Source organism: Callithrix jacchus, chromosome 14 (assembly GCF_049354715.1).
Source record: "Callithrix jacchus isolate 240 chromosome 14, calJac240_pri, whole genome shotgun sequence".
NCBI classification, from domain to species: domain Eukaryota; kingdom Metazoa; phylum Chordata; class Mammalia; order Primates; family Cebidae; genus Callithrix; species Callithrix jacchus.
Window position 1 is genome coordinate 56,670,477 of NC_133515.1, and position 19,156 is coordinate 56,689,632.

Consider the following 19,156-nt stretch of genomic DNA (forward strand, 5'->3'; position numbering starts at 1 on the left):
CTTTGACAAGTCAACAAAAATAAACAATGGGGAAAAGATTCTTCATTCAGTAAATGGTGATAGGATGACTGGCTATCCATATGCAGAAGAAGGAAACTGGATCCCAACCGTTCATCCTATACAAAAATTAACTGAAGTCAGATTAAAGGCAAATGTTAGACAGGAAAAATGACTGATGGGTACAAGACTTAATACTTGGGTGAAAAAGTAATCTGTACAACAAACCCCCATGATACAAGTTTATCTATATAACAAGCCAGCACATGTACCCTTGAACTTAAAATAAAAGTTATATTAAAAAAAATGATTCTAGAAGAAAACTTAGAAAAACTCCTTCTCAATATTGGCCCTGGTGAAGAATTTATGGCTAAATCCTCAAAAGCAACTGCAACAACATATTGATAAATGGGACCTAATTAAAGAGCTTCTGCACAGCAAGAGAAACTATAAAGGGAGTAAACAAACAACATACAAAACAGGAGAAAATATTTATGAACTATGCATTTGACAAAGGCCTAATATCCAGAATCTATAAGGAACTTAAATAAATTAACAAGCAAGAGACACCCCATTAAAAAGTGGCAAAAAGACATGAACACACACTTCTCAAAAAAATATACAAGCAGCCAACAAATATATTTTAAAAATGCTCATAATCACTAATCATCAGATAAACGCAAATCAAAACCACAATGAGACATCATCTCACAGCACTTAGAATGGGTTTTGCTAAAATGTCCAAAAGCAGCAGATACTGGAAAGGCTGTGGAGAAAGGGGGATACTTACACACTGATAGCGGGAGTGTAAATTAGTTCAGCCACCAGGTAGAGCAGTTTGGATATTTCTTGGAAAACGAAGAGTTAAACTATCATTGGATCCAGCAATTCCACTACCAGGTATATACCCAAAGGAAACCATTCTGTGAATTTTGTCATTCTACCAACAAGACATATGTATCCATATGTTCATCACAGTGCTAGTCACAATAGCAAAGACATTTGCTAGATGCCAATTAATTCTGGATTGGATAGAGAAAATGTGGTCCAATCAGCTCTGGACTGTATGACATTTTCTTTATCCAATACTATGGAAACATAAAAAGAATAAAATCATATTCTTTGCAGCAACATGTATGCAGGTGGAGGCCATTATCCTAAGCGACCTAATACAGAACAGATAACCAAATACTACATGTTCTCATTTATAACTGGAAGCTAAACATCAAGTACATGTAGACATATAGTTGAGAACCATAGACACTGGGGAATACAATAGGAAGGAAAGAAAGAGGCAAGGGGCTGAAAAACTACCTATTGGATACTATGGTCACTACCTGGGAGACAGATTCATTCATACTCCAAACCTCAGCAGCATACAATATACTTGTGTAACAGTCCTGCACATGTTCCTACTAAATCTATAATAAAAGCTGAAAAATAAATTAATGAATAAATCATCTTTAAAAAACTGTTGTCTCTTTAAAAAATAAGCATCCTGATGCTTAACTCTTCTGCTTTGAGGATTGCACTAGATAACACGTATACAGCCCCTAGCAGAGAGCTTGGCATAGAGTGAGTGCTTAATAAATACAAACTATTCCTATAAATAGAGCCTCACAATGTGGAGTGGTCGTACAGTGTTACAGTGGTGAAAAGCACATTCCAATGTTTGATTGGCTAGGGTATCTTTTTTTTTTTTTTTTTGCATAGAGAATGGTGAAAGAAAACTGTGAATCTCTCTTTCAAATGTTCTTCAATAGAAATTCACTTATCACTAAGAAACACCTCATTTTAGGTCTGCAGCAGAATCAGGTCTGAGAGGTGTTTGCTCTAACAGGATATTACAGTCATTACTGAGATGTCAGAACATTCTGCATTGGAAAAACACTCTGAAAGGGTGAGTGAATGAGAGAAAAAGAACTCAGAATTTTCCCCTTTTTGGCTTTCATTTAGTTTATTTTTATCCAAGCCTGATATGCTGAAATGACACATTTTGATTCATATATCTTGCTTACTATGTTCTGGAGGTGAGAGAGAAAGAGAGAGACAGAGAGACACAGAGAGATAATCTAAATGTAGCTGCTTTCAGTCTGCTTCAGATATCAGGGATTCCTATATTTTGTTGTTGTTTCTCTTGTCTCTACCTCTTTTGACAGAAAATGGCCAATCTCTTTTTGATCTGTGGATTTATTCTGTGTCATCATTGTACATTGTAATGTAAACACTCTGTATGAGACTCCTCTATTACCAGTAAATTTTACACTTCTTGAAGCAGAGGTAAACATGGGGAATGGTAACTGTACTGAAAGTTAGAAATTTCTGATTTTGCATATCTGAAAATATCTAGCTATATGTCCTTAAGGAATATCGTTTACAGTTGAGGCTCCTTGAATTTATGTTTACTAATTTAATTTTCAAAATTGCATTTCCAAGATGTTATAATTCCCATTTAACAGGTAATGAAACTGAAACTCTGATGATCTAGGTGATTTGTTCTGAGTCACATAGTCTCTGAGTAGCAAACATGGTATTGGCATCTATGTCTGTCTAAGGCCACACAGTCTTAGGTATTCTCTTGACAAACTGAGCTACCACTCTCCTACACTTAATTTACCTTAAACAACAAGGAGTAAACTAAATGAACTCTAAAATCTCTTTTTAATCTATAATTGATGACTTGTATTCATAAAATTTCTTTATATTGACTTCTCTGAGAACCCTAGAAGAAGGAGCTTTGCAAAACAATGGAGGAATAGAATAGAAAATTCAGAACATTTAAAACTTACCAGAGACTCTTGGCTGGGTGGCCCGCTGCAATCCATGGAGGAATGGGTCACCAACCAATTGGAACAGTTATTCAACACTTTTGAGGTGTTGAAGGCAGCAGAGAACAAGAAAAAAGAAGCCAGCGGGGCGGCGTTGGGGACCCTGGTGCCAAGAGCGCAGCAGCTCAGGCCGCGGCGCAGACTAGCTCGAAGGCGGCAGGCAAGCAGCTGCGCAGAGTCCCAGAAAGACCGCAAAAACCCACTGCACCCCCAGCGTCGCGTGGTTGACGAGAAAGAGGAGACTCCGCCGCCTGTGGCGCTTAAGAAACGAAGGAATAAGACAAATTGGAAGAAGACCTGATCAATAACTTCGGGATGAAGGGAAAATAATTGATAGAAGACCGGAAAGGCGACCACCTCGTGAACGACGATTTGAAAATCCACTTGAAGAAAAGGGGGAAGGGTGCGAATTTTCAGTTGATAGACCGATTATTGACCGACCTATTCAAGATCGTGGTGGTCTTGGAAGAGGTCAAGGGGGTCATGGACGTGGAATGGGCAGAGGAGATGGATTTGATTCTCGTGGCACACGTGAATTTGATAGGCATAGTGGAAGTGATAGATCTGGCCTGAAGCGCGATGACAAAAGTGGAGGTAGCGGATCTCACAACTGGGGAACTGTCCAAGGCGAATCAACTGACTTGGATCAATCAAATGCCACGGAGGAAACACCTGAAGTTGAAGAACATCATCCAGTGGCCAACACTGAAAATTAGGAGAATGAAGTTGAAGAGGTAAAAGACGAGGGTCCAAAAGAGATGACTTTGGATGAGTGGAAGGCTATTCAAAATAAGGACCGGGCAAAGGTAGAATTTAATATCCGAAAACCAAAGGAAGGTGCAGAAGGGCAGTGGAAGAAGGGATTAGTTCTTCATAAACAAAGAGTGAAGAGGCTCATGCTGAAGATTTGGGTATGGACTCTCATTTCTGGAAGCCAGCAAATGATATAACATCTCAGCTAGAGATCAATTTTGGAGACCTTGGCAACCCAGGACATGGTGACAGCAGAGTACGAGGTGGACATGGGTGTGGTGGGCCCCCAAATCTTGGCAACAGGGCCAACAGGTTAAGTGCTTCTGCTCCTGATGTGGATGACCCAGAGGCATTCCCAGCTCTGGCTTAACTGGATGCCATAAAACAACCCTGGTTCCTTTGTGAACCCTTCTGTTTAAAGCTTTTGCATGCTCAAGGATTCCAAACCACTAAGAAATTAACAAACAAAAAAAAAAAAAAAGAGAGACTGTCAGTCATACCATTCATACCTAAAGACTGAATTTTATCTGTTTTAAAAATGAACTTCTCTCGCTACACAGAAGTAACAAATATGGTAGTCAGTTTTGTGTTTAGAAATGTATTGGTAGCAGGGATGCTTTTCCAAATGTTCAGATATTATGCATTCTTCATGAATACTTTTGTATTGCTGCTTGCAAATATGCATTTCCAAAGTTGAAATATAGGTGTGAATGGTGGGGGAAAAAAAAGCACCACAATCTGGTCTTGGCAATGATTTGTTGTCTAGGATGTCAAAAGCATAGGCAAGGAAAGCAAACATAAATAGGACTGTATCAAACAAAAACCAATCAACACAGCAAGGAAAACAATCAACAGAGTGAAGAGACAACCTAAGAGAATGAGAAAATATTGACAAACCTAAGATATTTATATCCAAAATATATAAGAAGTCAATGCTCTTTTTTTTTTTTTTTTTTTTTTTTTTTGGCTAAGATCAAGCGCAAAATACTTTAAAAACTACAACAAAACAAAACAAAAAAACTCAATAGCAAGAAAACAAATAAGTTGATTAAAAAATGGACTAATGGGCTGCGCACGGTAGCTCACACCTGTAATCCCAGCACTTCGGGTGGCCAAGGCACCTGGATCACTTGAGGTCAGGAGTTTGATACCAGCCTGGCTAACATGGTTGAAATCTGTCTCTACTAAAAATACAAACAAACAAAAATTAGCTGGGTGTGATGGTGCATGCCTCTAATCCCACATACTTAGGAGGCTGAGGCAGGAGAATTGCTTGAACCCAGGAGGTGGAGGTTGCTGTGAGCTGAAATTGTACCATTGTACTCCAGCCTGGGTGACAGAGAAAGACTCCATTTAAAAAAAAAAAAAAATTGGACTAAGAACCTGAATAGACCTATCTCAAAAAAAGACATTAAAATATTGAAATGACCAAAAGGTATATGAAAAAATGTTCAATTTCACTAATTATTAGAGATATGCATATTAAAAACACTATGAGATATTATCTCTCAACTATTAGAATAGCTATTATCAAAAAATGAAAGATGACAAGTGTTGGCAAGAATATGGAGAAGATGGAACCCTTGCCCACTGATGGTGGAAATATAAATTAATATAGCTATTATGGAAAATGGCATGGAGAGTCCTCAAAAAATTAAATATAGAACTACCATATGATACAGCAAGTCCCCTTATATATATAAATCCAAAGGGAATGAAATCAGTATGCTGAAGATATATCTGTATTCCCGTGTTCATAGTGGCAATATTCACAACCACAATGATATGAAATAAATGTGTGTCCCTAAACACCCAAATGAATATAGAAAATGTACATAGACACAATGAAATATGTTGGGGAGGGATAACATGGGGACAAATGCCAGATATAGGTAATGGGGAAGGAGGCAGCAAGCCACATTGCCATGTATGTACCTATGCAACAATCCTGCATGTTCTTTACATGCACCCCAGAACCTAAAATGCAGTAATATATAAAAACAAATATTACTCAGCCTTTAAAAAAAGGAAATCCTGTCATTTTTAATGACACACATAAAACCGAAGGACATGATGCTAAGTAAAATAAGCCAGGCACAGATACCACATGATCTCACATTTATGTGGAATTTAAAATAGTCAAACTCATAGAAGCAGAGAGTAGTATTGTGGTTACCAGGGGCTGGAGGCTTGGGGGTTGGTTGGTCAGATGTTGGTGAGAGAGTACAAAGTTTCAGTTAGAGGAATAACTTCTAGAAATCTGTTGTACAGCTTGATTACTACAGTAAATAATAATGTACTGTATACTTAAAAATTGTGGAGAGTAGATTTTAAATGTTATCAAAAATAAATAATTATGTAAGATGATGAACATTTTATTTTATTATTTTTTTATTGCATTTTAGGTATTGGGGTACATGTGCAGAACATGCAAGATAGTTACATAGGTACACACGTGGCAGTGTGATTTGCTGTCTTCCGCCCCTTCACCCACATCTGGCATTTTTCCCCATGCTATCCCTCCCCAGCTCCCCACCCCGCTGTCCCTCCCCTATTCCCCCCAATAGACCCCAGTGTGTAGTGCTCCCCTCCCTGTGTCCATGAGTTCTCATTGTTCAGATGATGAATATTTTAATTTGCTTGATTTTGTCACTCCATAATGTATACACATATATCAAAGCATCACATTTTATTACATAAATATATAAAATAAAATAAATATATATGTAAAAAAAAAAGCAAGCCTGCTTTCAGAGTGGCTCTCTTTTATTTTTGGACAATTGAGCATTTCAAATAATTAAAATATTATTTAGAAATGTTACTTTTCCTTTTCATATGTTACATAAAGCAATTGCTATTAGTTGAAAGAGAACATTAGAATAATCCTACTTTGGTACATTTTTACACTAAAATCGACAGCTGAATGTATAATCCTAAGTCCTATACAGTGGTCTTGCAAAGGTTAGAGGAAACATAAAAATTGGGGAAAATTAATAAAAATATCCAGATTTTCTAATGAAAAGAACACAAAAGTGGTTATTTTAAGCTTTGAAGACATAGCACACAATTCAATTCCTAAACTTGATTAGATTCCCTTGTACAGCCTGAGAAAAACTAGCCTGAAATGGAAGCAATTACAGCATACAGAATAAAACTATTTTTTAAAAAGTATCTTTTATGTTAGGAAAGGTCCTGAAAGGGCACCATCAAACTATAAAATACTTGGCTGCCCAAAGTAATCCCATAAGAAATAGAGCTTGAATTGAGATAAGAAAAAAATGAAAAATGACTTTATCTTACTAAAAATATCCTGTACAATAAGAGAACATTTTGTGAAAGGAGTAACAGCTGTAATCATATGTTGCATAAGATGTTTTATTTCTTTATTCTGTCATATATCTGCAAAATGGTTGTAAGTAGTGGCATTTATTTAAAACTTTCAAAAAATTATTTCCTTATTCTTTTTTATCCCTCCTTCATGTCCATTTTAGTTAAAAGACTACTTATGATTATATGTAATCACATGATAGAGGAATCTATATTGTCCTATATTTCTTTGTTAACATTTAGCATTCCTGTCTCTATTCAGAAATAATGAAGAACAAATAGCAGATTTGGTAAATTGCATTATTTTTCATCCTTCCCTGTATTAAAACCCCAATTTTTCATGCTTTTCTATAACCAAGACTGTGGCTGTATACTTTGCAGCTCTTTCCGTAAGAGAAGTAGAGTTTATTTTCTCACTTCTTGACTTTGAGTTCAGCTCAGTTACTCTCTTTGGTCAACAAAATGTTACAAAGTGACAATGTGCCACTTCAAAATTTAGGCCTCAAGAGTTCATGCAGGCTTCTGTTTATTTTCACTTCTGCCCTCTCCAGGAGAAAAACATGTTCATTAACCAGCTGATTCTAGGAGGAGAAAGAGAAACATGTGGTATAATAGAGCTGTTCTAGCCAAGCCCATCCTAGCTTGGCCAGTCCTCAAGCAACCCAAAATTAGTGAGAATAAATGACTGCTGTTTTAAGCCTCTCAGCAATGGAGTAGTTTGTAATGCAGAGCATCTTTCAGTAGATAATTCAGTGGATATGGTATATATGAAGTCTGATGACAATATGCACATATACATACAATCAGCAATGACTATAGGTTTTTGTGACAATGAGATTTTTACCTAAGACACTGGGTTTCATTTAAATTCAATTAATTAACATGCATTGGTGGAATGAATCTTAATATGAAACTGGACCCCTTCCTGACACCTTACACTAAAATTAACTCCAGATGGATTAAAGACTTAAACATAAGACCTGGCACCATAAATACCCTAGAAGGAAATCTAGGCAAAACTATCCAGGACATAGGAGTAGGCAAGGCCTTCATGAACAAAACACCAAAAGCATTGGCAATAAAAGCCAAAATAGACAAATGGGACCTAATCAAACTCCACAGCTTCTGCATGGCAAAAGAAACAGTCACTAGAGTGGATCGGCAACCAACAGAATGGGAAAAAATTTTCACAGTCTACCCATCTGACAAAGGGCTGATATCCAGAATTTACAAAGAACTCAAACGGATTTACAGGAAAAAAACAAACAAGCCCATTCAAAAGTGGGCAAAGGATATGAACAGACACTTTATGAAAGAAGACATATATGAGGCCAACAATCATATGAAAAAATGCTCATCGTCACTGGTCATCAGAGAGATGCAAATCAAAACCACATTGAGATACCATCTCACGCCAGTTAGAATGGCGATCATTAAAAAATCTGGAGACAACAGATGCTGGAGAGGATGTGGAGAAAAAGGAACACTTTTACACTGTTGGTGGGAGTGTAAATTAGTTCAACCATTGTGGAAGACAGTGTGGCGATTCCTCAAGGCCTTAGAAATAGAAATTCCATTTGACCCAGCAATCCCATTACTGGGTATATATCCAAAAGACTATAAATCGTTCTACTATAAGGACACATGTACACGAATGTTCATTGCAGCACTGTTTACAATAGCAAAGACCTGGAATCAACCAAAATGCCCATTGATAATAGACTGGATTGGAAAAATGTGGCACATATACACCATGGAATATTATGCAGGAATCAGAAATTATGAGTTTGTGTCGTTTGTAGGGACATGGATGAATCTGGAGAACATCATCCTCAGCAAACTGACACAAGAACAGAAAATGAAACACTGCATATTCTCACTCATAGGCGGGTGATGAAAAATGAGAACACATGGACACAGAAAGGGGAGTACTAAACACAGGGGTCTATTGGGGGGAAAAGGGGAGGGCCAGTGGGAGGGGGAGGTGGGGGGGATAGCCTGGGGAGAAATGCCAAATGTGGGTGAAGGGGAGAAGAAAAGCAAAGCACACTGCCATGTGTGTATCTACGCAACTGTCATGCATACTCTGCTCATGTACCCCAAAACCTAAAATCCAATAAAAGAAAAAAAAAATGAAATGATATCATGTTCTCTCCTCTAAATAGCAAGAATGCTTGTTATAATAAACTTATTCTCTTGAACACTAAAAAATCCTGTAATTCTTTCTCTTGACACATATCATATTTGTAATATACTATTAATTCTATTTAAATTTCTTCTTTGTCCAGTGGGATGAATGTTATCTAAAAATTACTGTTATCTTTATTTCTTACACAATGCTATGAGGAACTCTTACTATCACTGTTTGACAGACGATGCATCTGAGGTCCAGAGATGCTAAGTAAATTACCTAACATCACATGGCAGGAAAGTAGCATAACTGAAGTTGAAATCCAAGCAGCCTGGTCCAGACCCCTTCCTCTAAACCACTTTCATATGTACCACAGTCTTGGAGTTCATTGTTCTCCCCCATCACCTTGCAGGGTACCCAGCATGTACATGCAGAACAGTTGTTGAAAGGAGTAATTTGGCATGTTGGAGCTGAGGTGGCACATACACTGTGAAAGGAGGAAATGTAATATCATGTTGAAGATAATTCCTTTATTTGAGTAACATTGTTTTAGTATAATGATGAAGTAGCCACTGTGGCATGTGCTGATGACTTGCAAGCTGCTAAAACACAAAACAAAACAGACATTGTTACCTTGGTCTCTGGGTACATACATTCCAGTGATACAGATAGAAATAAACAAAGAAACAAGAAGTGATCATTGTAAAATGTGGAAGGGCTGTTGAAATAAAAACCAAACAAACATAGTGATGCTAGAAACTAAGTATGAAAGAAAAACATTTTATTTTTTTGGTGGTTATAGGATGCCTTCATTTAAGAGAAAGTATTTAATCTGAGATCTGACAAATTAATAGAAGCAATGGAGGAGTTCATTGAGGAATAATGTAAGGGTCCCAGGGCAGGAAAAGCCATCATTCCATTTCCTCTAGACTGCTGCCGAAACCTTCCAAGGCTCTGTCTACATTCACCTCCCAGTGTATTCTCCACACTGGTGAACTTTCTCAAGTTGTTCTCCATTATTTTGGGGAAGAGAAAACAACTACTTTAACAAGGCCAGTAGGTTTGGCTCATGCCTTTTTTCCAAACTCATTTAATTCTTTTTTGCTTTCTGTCCTGGCCATCTGTTCTTCCATCAACTTGTCCTTGTCATGCTTTCTTATGCCTCAGAACCGTACATGTACATATATAGAGCTTTCTGCCTGAGTCCTTCTTTTTAAAAAATAATGTGTGGTAACATCTCAGATTTCAACTAAAGAATCAGTATTCTGAGGATCCTCGTTTTGTTTCCTGGCCATATCAAATTTCACTTATATGACATCCATAGCACTGATTCATTCCTTCTCTGTATATTTACAAAAATAATACTTTATAATTGTGTTTGCATGTGCATGCATGGGTTTGTGAACACTGCATGAGTATAAATTTAATGAAGTCAGGAATGATGTCTTTTTGTAACTACCATTATGTCCCGTGTATTTAAAAAATGCCTGACAAACAGCAGATGCTTAGTACATGTTTATTTAGTATACTGAGTAAAACTTATTGAAGAGTTTTAGGTAGGAGAATTACATAATACAATGTATGATTTAAGATTTTCACATTTGTTACTTCAAGAGGAATGAGCTAGAAAGAGGCAATTGTGAAATCTTAATTCACAATTTCAAGGGAACTTGTGGACTACTGTAGCAGCCTGTTAACCATGCAGCCTGTTAACTTAAAGTGCACAGCAGATTGAAGTGGCAGCCAAACAGATTCTAAAAAGTTTTTGGATTTGAGATAATATTGGAGACAGAATTTTCAAGATTTACTGATATTAGCTGAGAATGGTAAAAAAATAAACCAATTAAAAATAGCTCCTAAGTTTGTGGGAGCATACTTACAATATTTACAAACATGAGGAAAACTCATGTGCAAGGAAAGGTTCTATAATTGGGGAAATAAGGACTTTGTCTTTGCTCATGTTAAATTTAAGATGTCTTTGAAACATTCCTTAGACAATGTCAAATAAACAGTTGAATTTATTTATCTGGAGACCTGTAAGAGTATAGTCAAGTATAAATATAAATTTAGGTATCATCAGTATATATATATTTCATTGAAAATTATGGCAATAAGCAAAAACATGTCAGAAGAAAGGGTAGTAAGAGACAGATTTCCTCAGAATGTCTATCTTTTGAAATACATATAAGTTGAAAGAAAGAGTAGTAGTTTCCACAAATAATGCTGGAACATTTAGATACCTATTTTTATAGTTTGGATTGGTGTTTCCACCAAATATCATGTTGAGATGTAATCCCCATTGGAAGTGGGGCCTGGGGGAAGATGATTGGGTCACGGGGGTGGTCCTTTATGAGTGGTTTAGTACCATCTCCTGATGCTGTTCTCGTGATAGTGGTTTCTCACGAGATCTGATTGTTTAAAAGTGTGTGGTACCTCCCCGACTCTCCCCTTGTTCCTGCTCTGGCTGTATGATTCTTCTGCTCCCTGTTTACCTTCCACTGTGATTTTAAGTTTCCTGAGGCCTCCTTAGAAGCAGAAGCCACTATGCTTCCTGCACAGCCTACAGAATTGTGAACCAATTAAACCTGTTTTCTTTATAAATTACTCAGTCTCAGTTATTTCTTTATAGCGGTGTGAAAGACTAATATAGCCATATTGAAAAGAAATAAATATAGGAAACCTTGATTTTGACCCCCTACCATGTAAAAAATTAAAGCTAGATAATATGGCAAAAGAAAAAAGATAAAGCTCCAAATGATATAGAATAAAATATAGAAGTGTATCTTTTCAACTTTGGGGTAGGCAAATATTGTTTAGCTAGGACACACAAAAAATTGTGCTTAAAAGAAATCTAAAAAAAATTGAGTTATTCAAAATTAAAAATATCTGTTCTTCAAAAGACATTATTAAAGAATTGAATAGGTAAACAGACTGGGAGAAGGCATTCATAATTAATATCATTGACAAGGAGTTGCAGAATACAAAAAGAACCCCTAAAACTCAAAAAAGGCAAACAACCCATTTTAAAATAATGGCCAAAGATTTGAAAGCTACTTCACTAAAACTATCCAAATGACCAATAGTCACATGATAAAATACTCAACATCATTAATAATTAGGAAAAAATAAAACATTAAATCTCCAATGAGAAATGACTTCAGAGAATGAACTTCAGAAATTCTCCACTTCATAGAAATCACTTCACAGAGTCATAAAAATTTGTAACTGACAATAACAAATATTGGCAAAATGCAGAACAATTAGAAGACTCATACATTCCTGGAGAAAGTATAAAGTGATTGAGGGACTTGGAGAGCTGCTTAGAAGTTTTTTGTAAAGTTAGATATATGACTACTTTATGATCCAGCAATTCTATTAGGTGCTTACCCAAGGGAAATAAAAACATGTATATATATAAAACTTATACTGAGCTGTTCATAGCAGGCTTATTCCTAATAGTCAAAACTAAACTGTCTATTTGTGGGAAAACTAATAACTAAATTGTGGCATACAATGAATATTTAATGTGGTAGGGAGAATTCTAAGACAACCTCCAAGCTTTTCTGCCACTGATAAACATGCCTTGTATAGTCCCCTCCCCTAGATTGTGGATAGACCTTTGAATAGGATGGGCTATCACTCCTGTGACTGGGTTATGTTCTTTTGCCTAGGTGAGGGGATTTTTGCAGATGCAATTAAGGCTTCCAATCACTTGATTTTGAGTTAATTAAAAATGAGATTATCCCAGGAGGTCCTGATTTGGTCAGGTAAAAGCTCTTACAAGTAAGACTGGGTTCTTCCCAAAGAGAGAGAATTATCCTGTCTTTGCAGAAGTGAGAAGTGAGTATCCATTTTGTGAGGAGCTTTGTGAGAAGGCCATGTACTAAGAAACTGTGAGGTACTTTAGGAAGTGATAGCAGCCTCTAAGGTCAGTCGACAAGAAAGCAGGGACCTCAGTCTTACAGTCATAAGGATCTGAACTCAGATAGAAAACAATCAATCAGTTGAGTTTGGAAGAGGATCCTAGCTTCAGGAAGCAAAGCAGCTCAGATGACACCTAGATTGCTGACTTGGGAAACCCTGTGCAGAAGACCCAGTTAAGCTGTGCCCAGAAATTTGAAATTGGAAATATAATTTTTTATGCTACTGAGTTTGTGCTAGTATGTTATACAGCAATAAAAATGAATATACTTAAAAATCAAAAAGAATAATTTATGGACAAAAAGACAGATAAATCTTAAAAACATGGAGTGAAAGAAGCCATGTACAGTAGATTGTCTATTATATAATTTCATTTCATTTCTATACATTTCAAGGACAGGCAAGAATATTTATAATGATAGAAATTACTACAATGGTTGCTTCTGGAGGTGGAGTGATTGACCACAAAAACTACATTATAGCTTTCTGGATTGTATAGAAATAGTTCTGTTTTGGGTTTTGAGTATATGTGTGTATATATTTGTCAAACTTACACTTAATATCTGTGTACTTGACTCTATGTAATTTATGCCTCAATTTAACAACAACAACAAAAAGACAGAGTCCCTGATAATTTTAAGTGCACCTAAGAAACTGAGTAACACGAAGATAGACAAGTGTTTACTGGATTTTGGAAATTTTCAGGACTTGGCAAAATTGATAAGAACATATTATGTCTAGAATACTGATGAAATTATATGAGAATATGTTCTTTATTTTTCAGATATTATACTTTAAGTTCTAGGGTACATGTGCAGAATGTGCAGGTTTATTATGTAGGTAGACACAGGCCATAATTGTTTGCTGCATCCATCCCCCTGTCATCTACATTACATATTTCTCCTAATGCTATCCCTCCCCTTTCCCCCACCCTCTGCTATCCCTTTTCTAGCCCCCTACCCCTGACAGGCCCTGGTATGTATGTTCACCTCCCTGTGTCCATGTGTTCTCATTGTTCAATACCCACTTATGAATGAGAACATGCAGTGTTTGGTTTTCTGTTCTTGTGTCAGATTGCTGAGAATGATGGTGTCCAGCTTCATCCATGTCACTGCAAAGGACATGAATTCATCTTTTTTATGACTGAATAGTATTCCATGGTGTATATGTGCCACATTTTCTTTATCTAGTCTGTCATTAATGGGCCTTTGGGTTGGTTCCAAGTCTTTGCTATTGTAAACAGTGCTGCAATGAACATTCATGTGCATATGTCTTTATAATAGAATGATTTATAATCCTTTGTGTATATACCCAGTAATGGGATTGGTGGGTCAAATTGTATTTCTAGTTCTAGATTCTTGAGGAATCACCACATTGTCTTCCACCATGGTTGAACTAATTTGCACTCCCACCATTAGTGTAAAAATGTTCCTATTTTTCCACATCCTCTCCAGCATTTGTTGTCTCCTGATTTTTTAATGATCGCCATTCTAACCAGAAAGACAAGGTATCTCAATGTGGTTTTGATTTGCATTTCTCTAATGACTAGTGATGATGAGCTTCTTTTCATGTTTGTTAGCTGCATAAATGTCTACTTATTTTTTATTTATTTATTTTATTTTTTATTGTACTTTAGGTTCTGGGGACATGTGCAGATCATGCAGGATTGTTGCATAGGTACTTACATGGCAATATGGTTTCTTGCCTCTATCCCCCCTGTCACCTATATCTGGCATTTCTCCCCATGTTATCCCTCCTCAACTTCCCCACCTCCCCGCTGTCCCTCCCCTGAACCCCACTAACAGACCCCAGTGTGTGATGCTCCCCTCCTGTGTCCATGTGTTCTCATTGTTCAACACCCACCTATGAGGGAGACCATGTGGTGTTTGATTTTCTGTTCTTGTGTCAGTTTGCTGAAAATGTCCAGTTTCCAGATTCATCCATGTCCTTACAAAGGACAGGAACTCATCATTTTTTGTGGCTGTATAGTAGTCCATGATATATTTGTGCCACATTTTCCTTGTCCAATCTATCATCAATGGGCATTTGGGTTGGTTCCAGGTCTTTGCTATTGTAAACAGTGCCACTTTGCTATTGTAAACAGTGCCACTATGTACATATGGGCATGTATCTTTATAACAGAACCATTTATAATCCTTTGGGTATACACCTAGTGATGGGACTCCTGTGTCAAATGGAATTTCTATTTCTAGGTCCTTGAGGAATCCCTGCACTGTCTTCCACAATTGTTGAACTAATTTACACTCCCACCAATGTGTAAAAGTGTTCTATTTCTCCACATCCACCCCAGCATCTGTTGTTTCCAGATTTTTTAATGATCCCCATTCTAACTGGTGTGAGGTGGTATCTCGATGTAGTTTTGATTTGCCTTTCTTTAATGACCAGTGATGATGAGCATTTTTTTCATATGTTTCTTGGCCACAAAAATGTCTTATTTTCATATCCTTATGTCTTATGTTCATATCCTTGGCCCACTTTTGGATGGGTTTGTTTATTTCTTGTAAATCTGTTTTAGTTCTTTGTAGATTCTGGATATTAGCCCTTTGCCAGATAGGCAGATTGTAAAACTTTTTCCCATTCTGTTGGTTGCTGGTCCACTCTAATGATTGTTTCCTTTGCTGTACAGAGGCTCTGGAGCTTAATTAGGTCCCATTTGTCTATTGTGGCTTTTGCTGCCAATGCTTTTGGTGTTTTAGTCATGAACTCCTTGCCTATGACTATGTCCTGAATGGTTTTTCCCAGGTTTTCTCCTACGGTTTTTATGGTGTTAGGTCTTACGTTTAAGTCTTTAATCCATCTGGAGTCAATTTTAGTGTAAGGTGTCAGGAAGGGGCCCAGTTTCTGCTTTCTGCACATGGCTAGCCAGTTTTCCCAACACCACTTATTAAACAGGAAATCCTTTCCCCATTGCTTGTTTTCATCCAGTTTGTCAATGATCAGATGATTGTAGATGTGTGGTTTTGCCTCCGAGGCCTCTGTTCTGTTCCATTGGTCTATATCTCTGTTTTGGTACCAGTACCATGCAGTTTTGATTACTGTAGCCATAGCCATATAGTATAGTTTGAAGTCAGGTAGCCTAATGCATCTGGCTTTGTTCTTTTTGCTTAGGATTTTCTTTGCTATGCAGGCTATCTTTTGTTTCCATATAATGTTTAAAGTGGTTTTTCCAGTTCTATGAAGAAGGTCATTGGTAGCTTGATGGGATAGCATTGAATCTATAAATTACTTTGGGCAGTATGGCCATTTTCATGATATTTATTCTTTCTATCCATGAGCGTGGAATGTTTCTCCATCTGTTTGTGTCCTCTCTTATTCCTTGAGGAGTAGTTTCTAGTTCTCCTTGAAGAGGTCCTTTACATCCTTTGTTAGTTGTATTCCTAGGTATTTTAATCTCTTTGTAGAAATTGTGAATGGGAGTTCACTCATAATTTGGCTCTCTGTTAGTCTGTTATTGGTGTATAGGAATGCTTGTGATTTCTGCAGGTTGATTTTCTGTCCTGAGACTTTGCTGAAGTTGCTTATGAGTTTAAGGAGATTTTGGGCTGAGATGATAGGGTCTTCTAAATACACAATCATGTCATCTGCAAATAGAGACAATTTGACTTTCTCATTTCCCAATTGAATAGCCTTTATTTCTTTTTCTTGCCTGATTGCTCTGGCTAGAACTTCCAATATGATATTGAATAGGAGCGGTGTGAGAGGGCATTCTTGTCTAGTGCCAGATTTCAAAGGGAATGCTTCCAGTTTTTGCCCATTCATTATGATCTTGGCTGTAAGTTTGTTGTAAATAGCTGTTATTATTTTGAGATATATTCCATCGATACCAAGTTTATTGAGAGTGTTTAGCATAAAGGACTGTTGAATTTTGTCAAAGGCCTTCTCTGCATCTATTGAGATAATCATGTGGTTTTTGTTTTTGGTTCTGTTTATGTGGTAGATTATGTTTATAGACTTGTGTATGTTGAACCAGTCTGGCATACCCAAGATGAAGCCTACTTGATCATGCTGGATAAGCTTTTTGATGTGCTGTTGCAATAGGTTTGCTAGTATTTTATTGAAGATTTTTGCATCTATGTTCATCATGGGTATTGGCCTAAAGTTTTCTTTTTTGTTGAGTCTCTGCCAGGTTTTGGTATCAGGATGATGATGGTCTCATAAAATGATTTGGGAAGGATTCCCTCCTTTGTATTGTTTGGAATAGTTTCAGAAGAAATGGTACCAGCTCCTCTATGTATGTCTGGTAGAATTCAGCTGTGAACCCATCTGGACCTAGACTCTTTTTGGTTGGTAGGCTATTAATTGCTGCCTCAAATTCAGCCATTGTTATTGGTCTGTTCAAGGTTTCAACTTTTCCTGGTTTAGGCTTGGGAAGGTACAAGTGTCCAGGAACTTATCCACTTCTTCCAGGTTTACTGGTTTATGTGCTTTGAGTTGTTTGTAGTAATCTCTGAAAGTAGTTTGTATTTCTGTGGAATCAGTGGTGATATCCCCATTATCATTTTTTATTGCATCTATTTGATTTTTCTCCCTTTTTTTTATTGATCTGGCTAACAGTCTGTCTATTTTGTTGATCTTTTCAAAAAACCAACTCCTGGATTATTGATTTTTTGAAGGGTTTTTTTGTGTCTCTATCTCCTTCAGTTCTCCTCTGATCCAAGTTATTTCTTATCTTCTGCTAGCTTTCGAGTTTTTTTTTTTTATCTTGCTCCTCTAGCTCTTTCAATTTTGACAATAGGGTGTCAGTTTTAGATTTTTCCTTGCTTCTCATGTTTATTGGTATTTATTGGGCATTTATTGGTATAAATTTCCTTCTAGACAGTGCTTTAAATTTTTCCCAGAGATTCTGGTATGTTGTTTCTTCATTCTCATTGGTTTTTAAGAACATCTTCATTTCTGCCTTTATATCATTGTTTATCCAGCTGACATTCATTTTTCATGAAGTTGTATGATTTTGAATTAGTTTCTTAATCCTGAATTCTAATTTGATTGCACTATGGTCTGAGAGACTGTTATGATATCCGTTCCTTTACTTCCAATTATGTGGTCAATTTTAGAGTAGGTACAATGTGGTGCTAAGAAGAATATATATTCTGTGGATTTAGGGTAGAGATTTCTTCAGATGTCTATTAGACATGCTTGGTCCAGATCTGAGTTCAAGTCCTGGATATCCTTGTTAATTTCCTGTCTCATTGCTCTGTCTAATATTGACAACGGACTGTTAAAGTCTCCCACTATTATTATGTGGGTTCTATGTCTCTTTGTAGATCATTAAGAACTTGCTTTATGTATCTGGGTGTTACTGTATTGGGTGCATATATATTTAGGATTGTTAGCTCTTCCTGTTGGATTGATCCTTTTACCATTATGTAATCCCCTTCTTTGTCTCTTTAGATCCTTGGTGGTTTAAAGTCTATTTTATCAGAGACAAGGATTTCAACTCCTGCTTTTTTTTCTCTCTCTCTCCATTTGCTTGATAAATCTTCCTCCATTCCTTTATTTTTAGCCATGTGTGTCCTTGCATGTGAGAAACGTTTCCTGAATACAGTACAAAGATGGGTCTTGACTTTTTATCCAATTTGCCAGTCTGTGTCTTGATTGAGGCATTTAGTCTATTACATTTAGGGTTAATATTGTTATGTGTGAATTTGATTCTGCCATTTTGGTACTAGCTGGTTGTTTTGCCTGTTAGTTGACACATTTTCTTCATTGTGTTGGTGGTCTTTACCATTTGGTACATTTTTGGAGTGGTTGGTACTGGTTGTTACTTTCTATGTTTGGTGCTTCTTTCAGGAGCTCTTGTAGGGCAGGCCTGGTGGTGACAAAATCTCTCAGCAATTGCTTGTTTGTAAGGGATTTTATTTCTCTTTTGCTTATGAAGCTTAGTTTGGCTGGATATGAAATTCTAGGTTGGAAGTTCTTTTCTTTAAAGATGTTGAATATTGGCCCCCACTCTCTTCTTGCTTGTAGGATTTCTGTGGAGAGATCCACTGTGAGTCTGATGGGCTTCCCTTTGTGGGTAATCTGACCTTTCTTTCTGGCTGCCCTTAGCATTTTTTTCCATTATTTCAACCCTGGTGAATCTGATGATTATGTGCCTTGGGATTGCTCTTCTTGAGGAGTTTCTTGTGACGTTCTCTGTATTTCCTGGACTTGAATATTGGCTTGCCTTGCTAGGTGG

The 19,156-nt window shown here is 36.9% G+C and overlaps 1 long non-coding RNA gene and 1 pseudogene across 3 annotated transcripts in view; both read left to right on the plus strand.

Moving 5' to 3' along the window:
* LOC108588232 (uncharacterized) overlaps positions 1-19,156 on the plus strand; it is a 638,370-nt gene that overhangs the window by 448,291 nt on the left and 170,923 nt on the right. The gene's annotated exons all lie outside the window — the stretch shown is intronic.
* Positions 2,760-4,462, plus strand: LOC100391516 (SERPINE1 mRNA-binding protein 1 pseudogene; annotated as a pseudogene).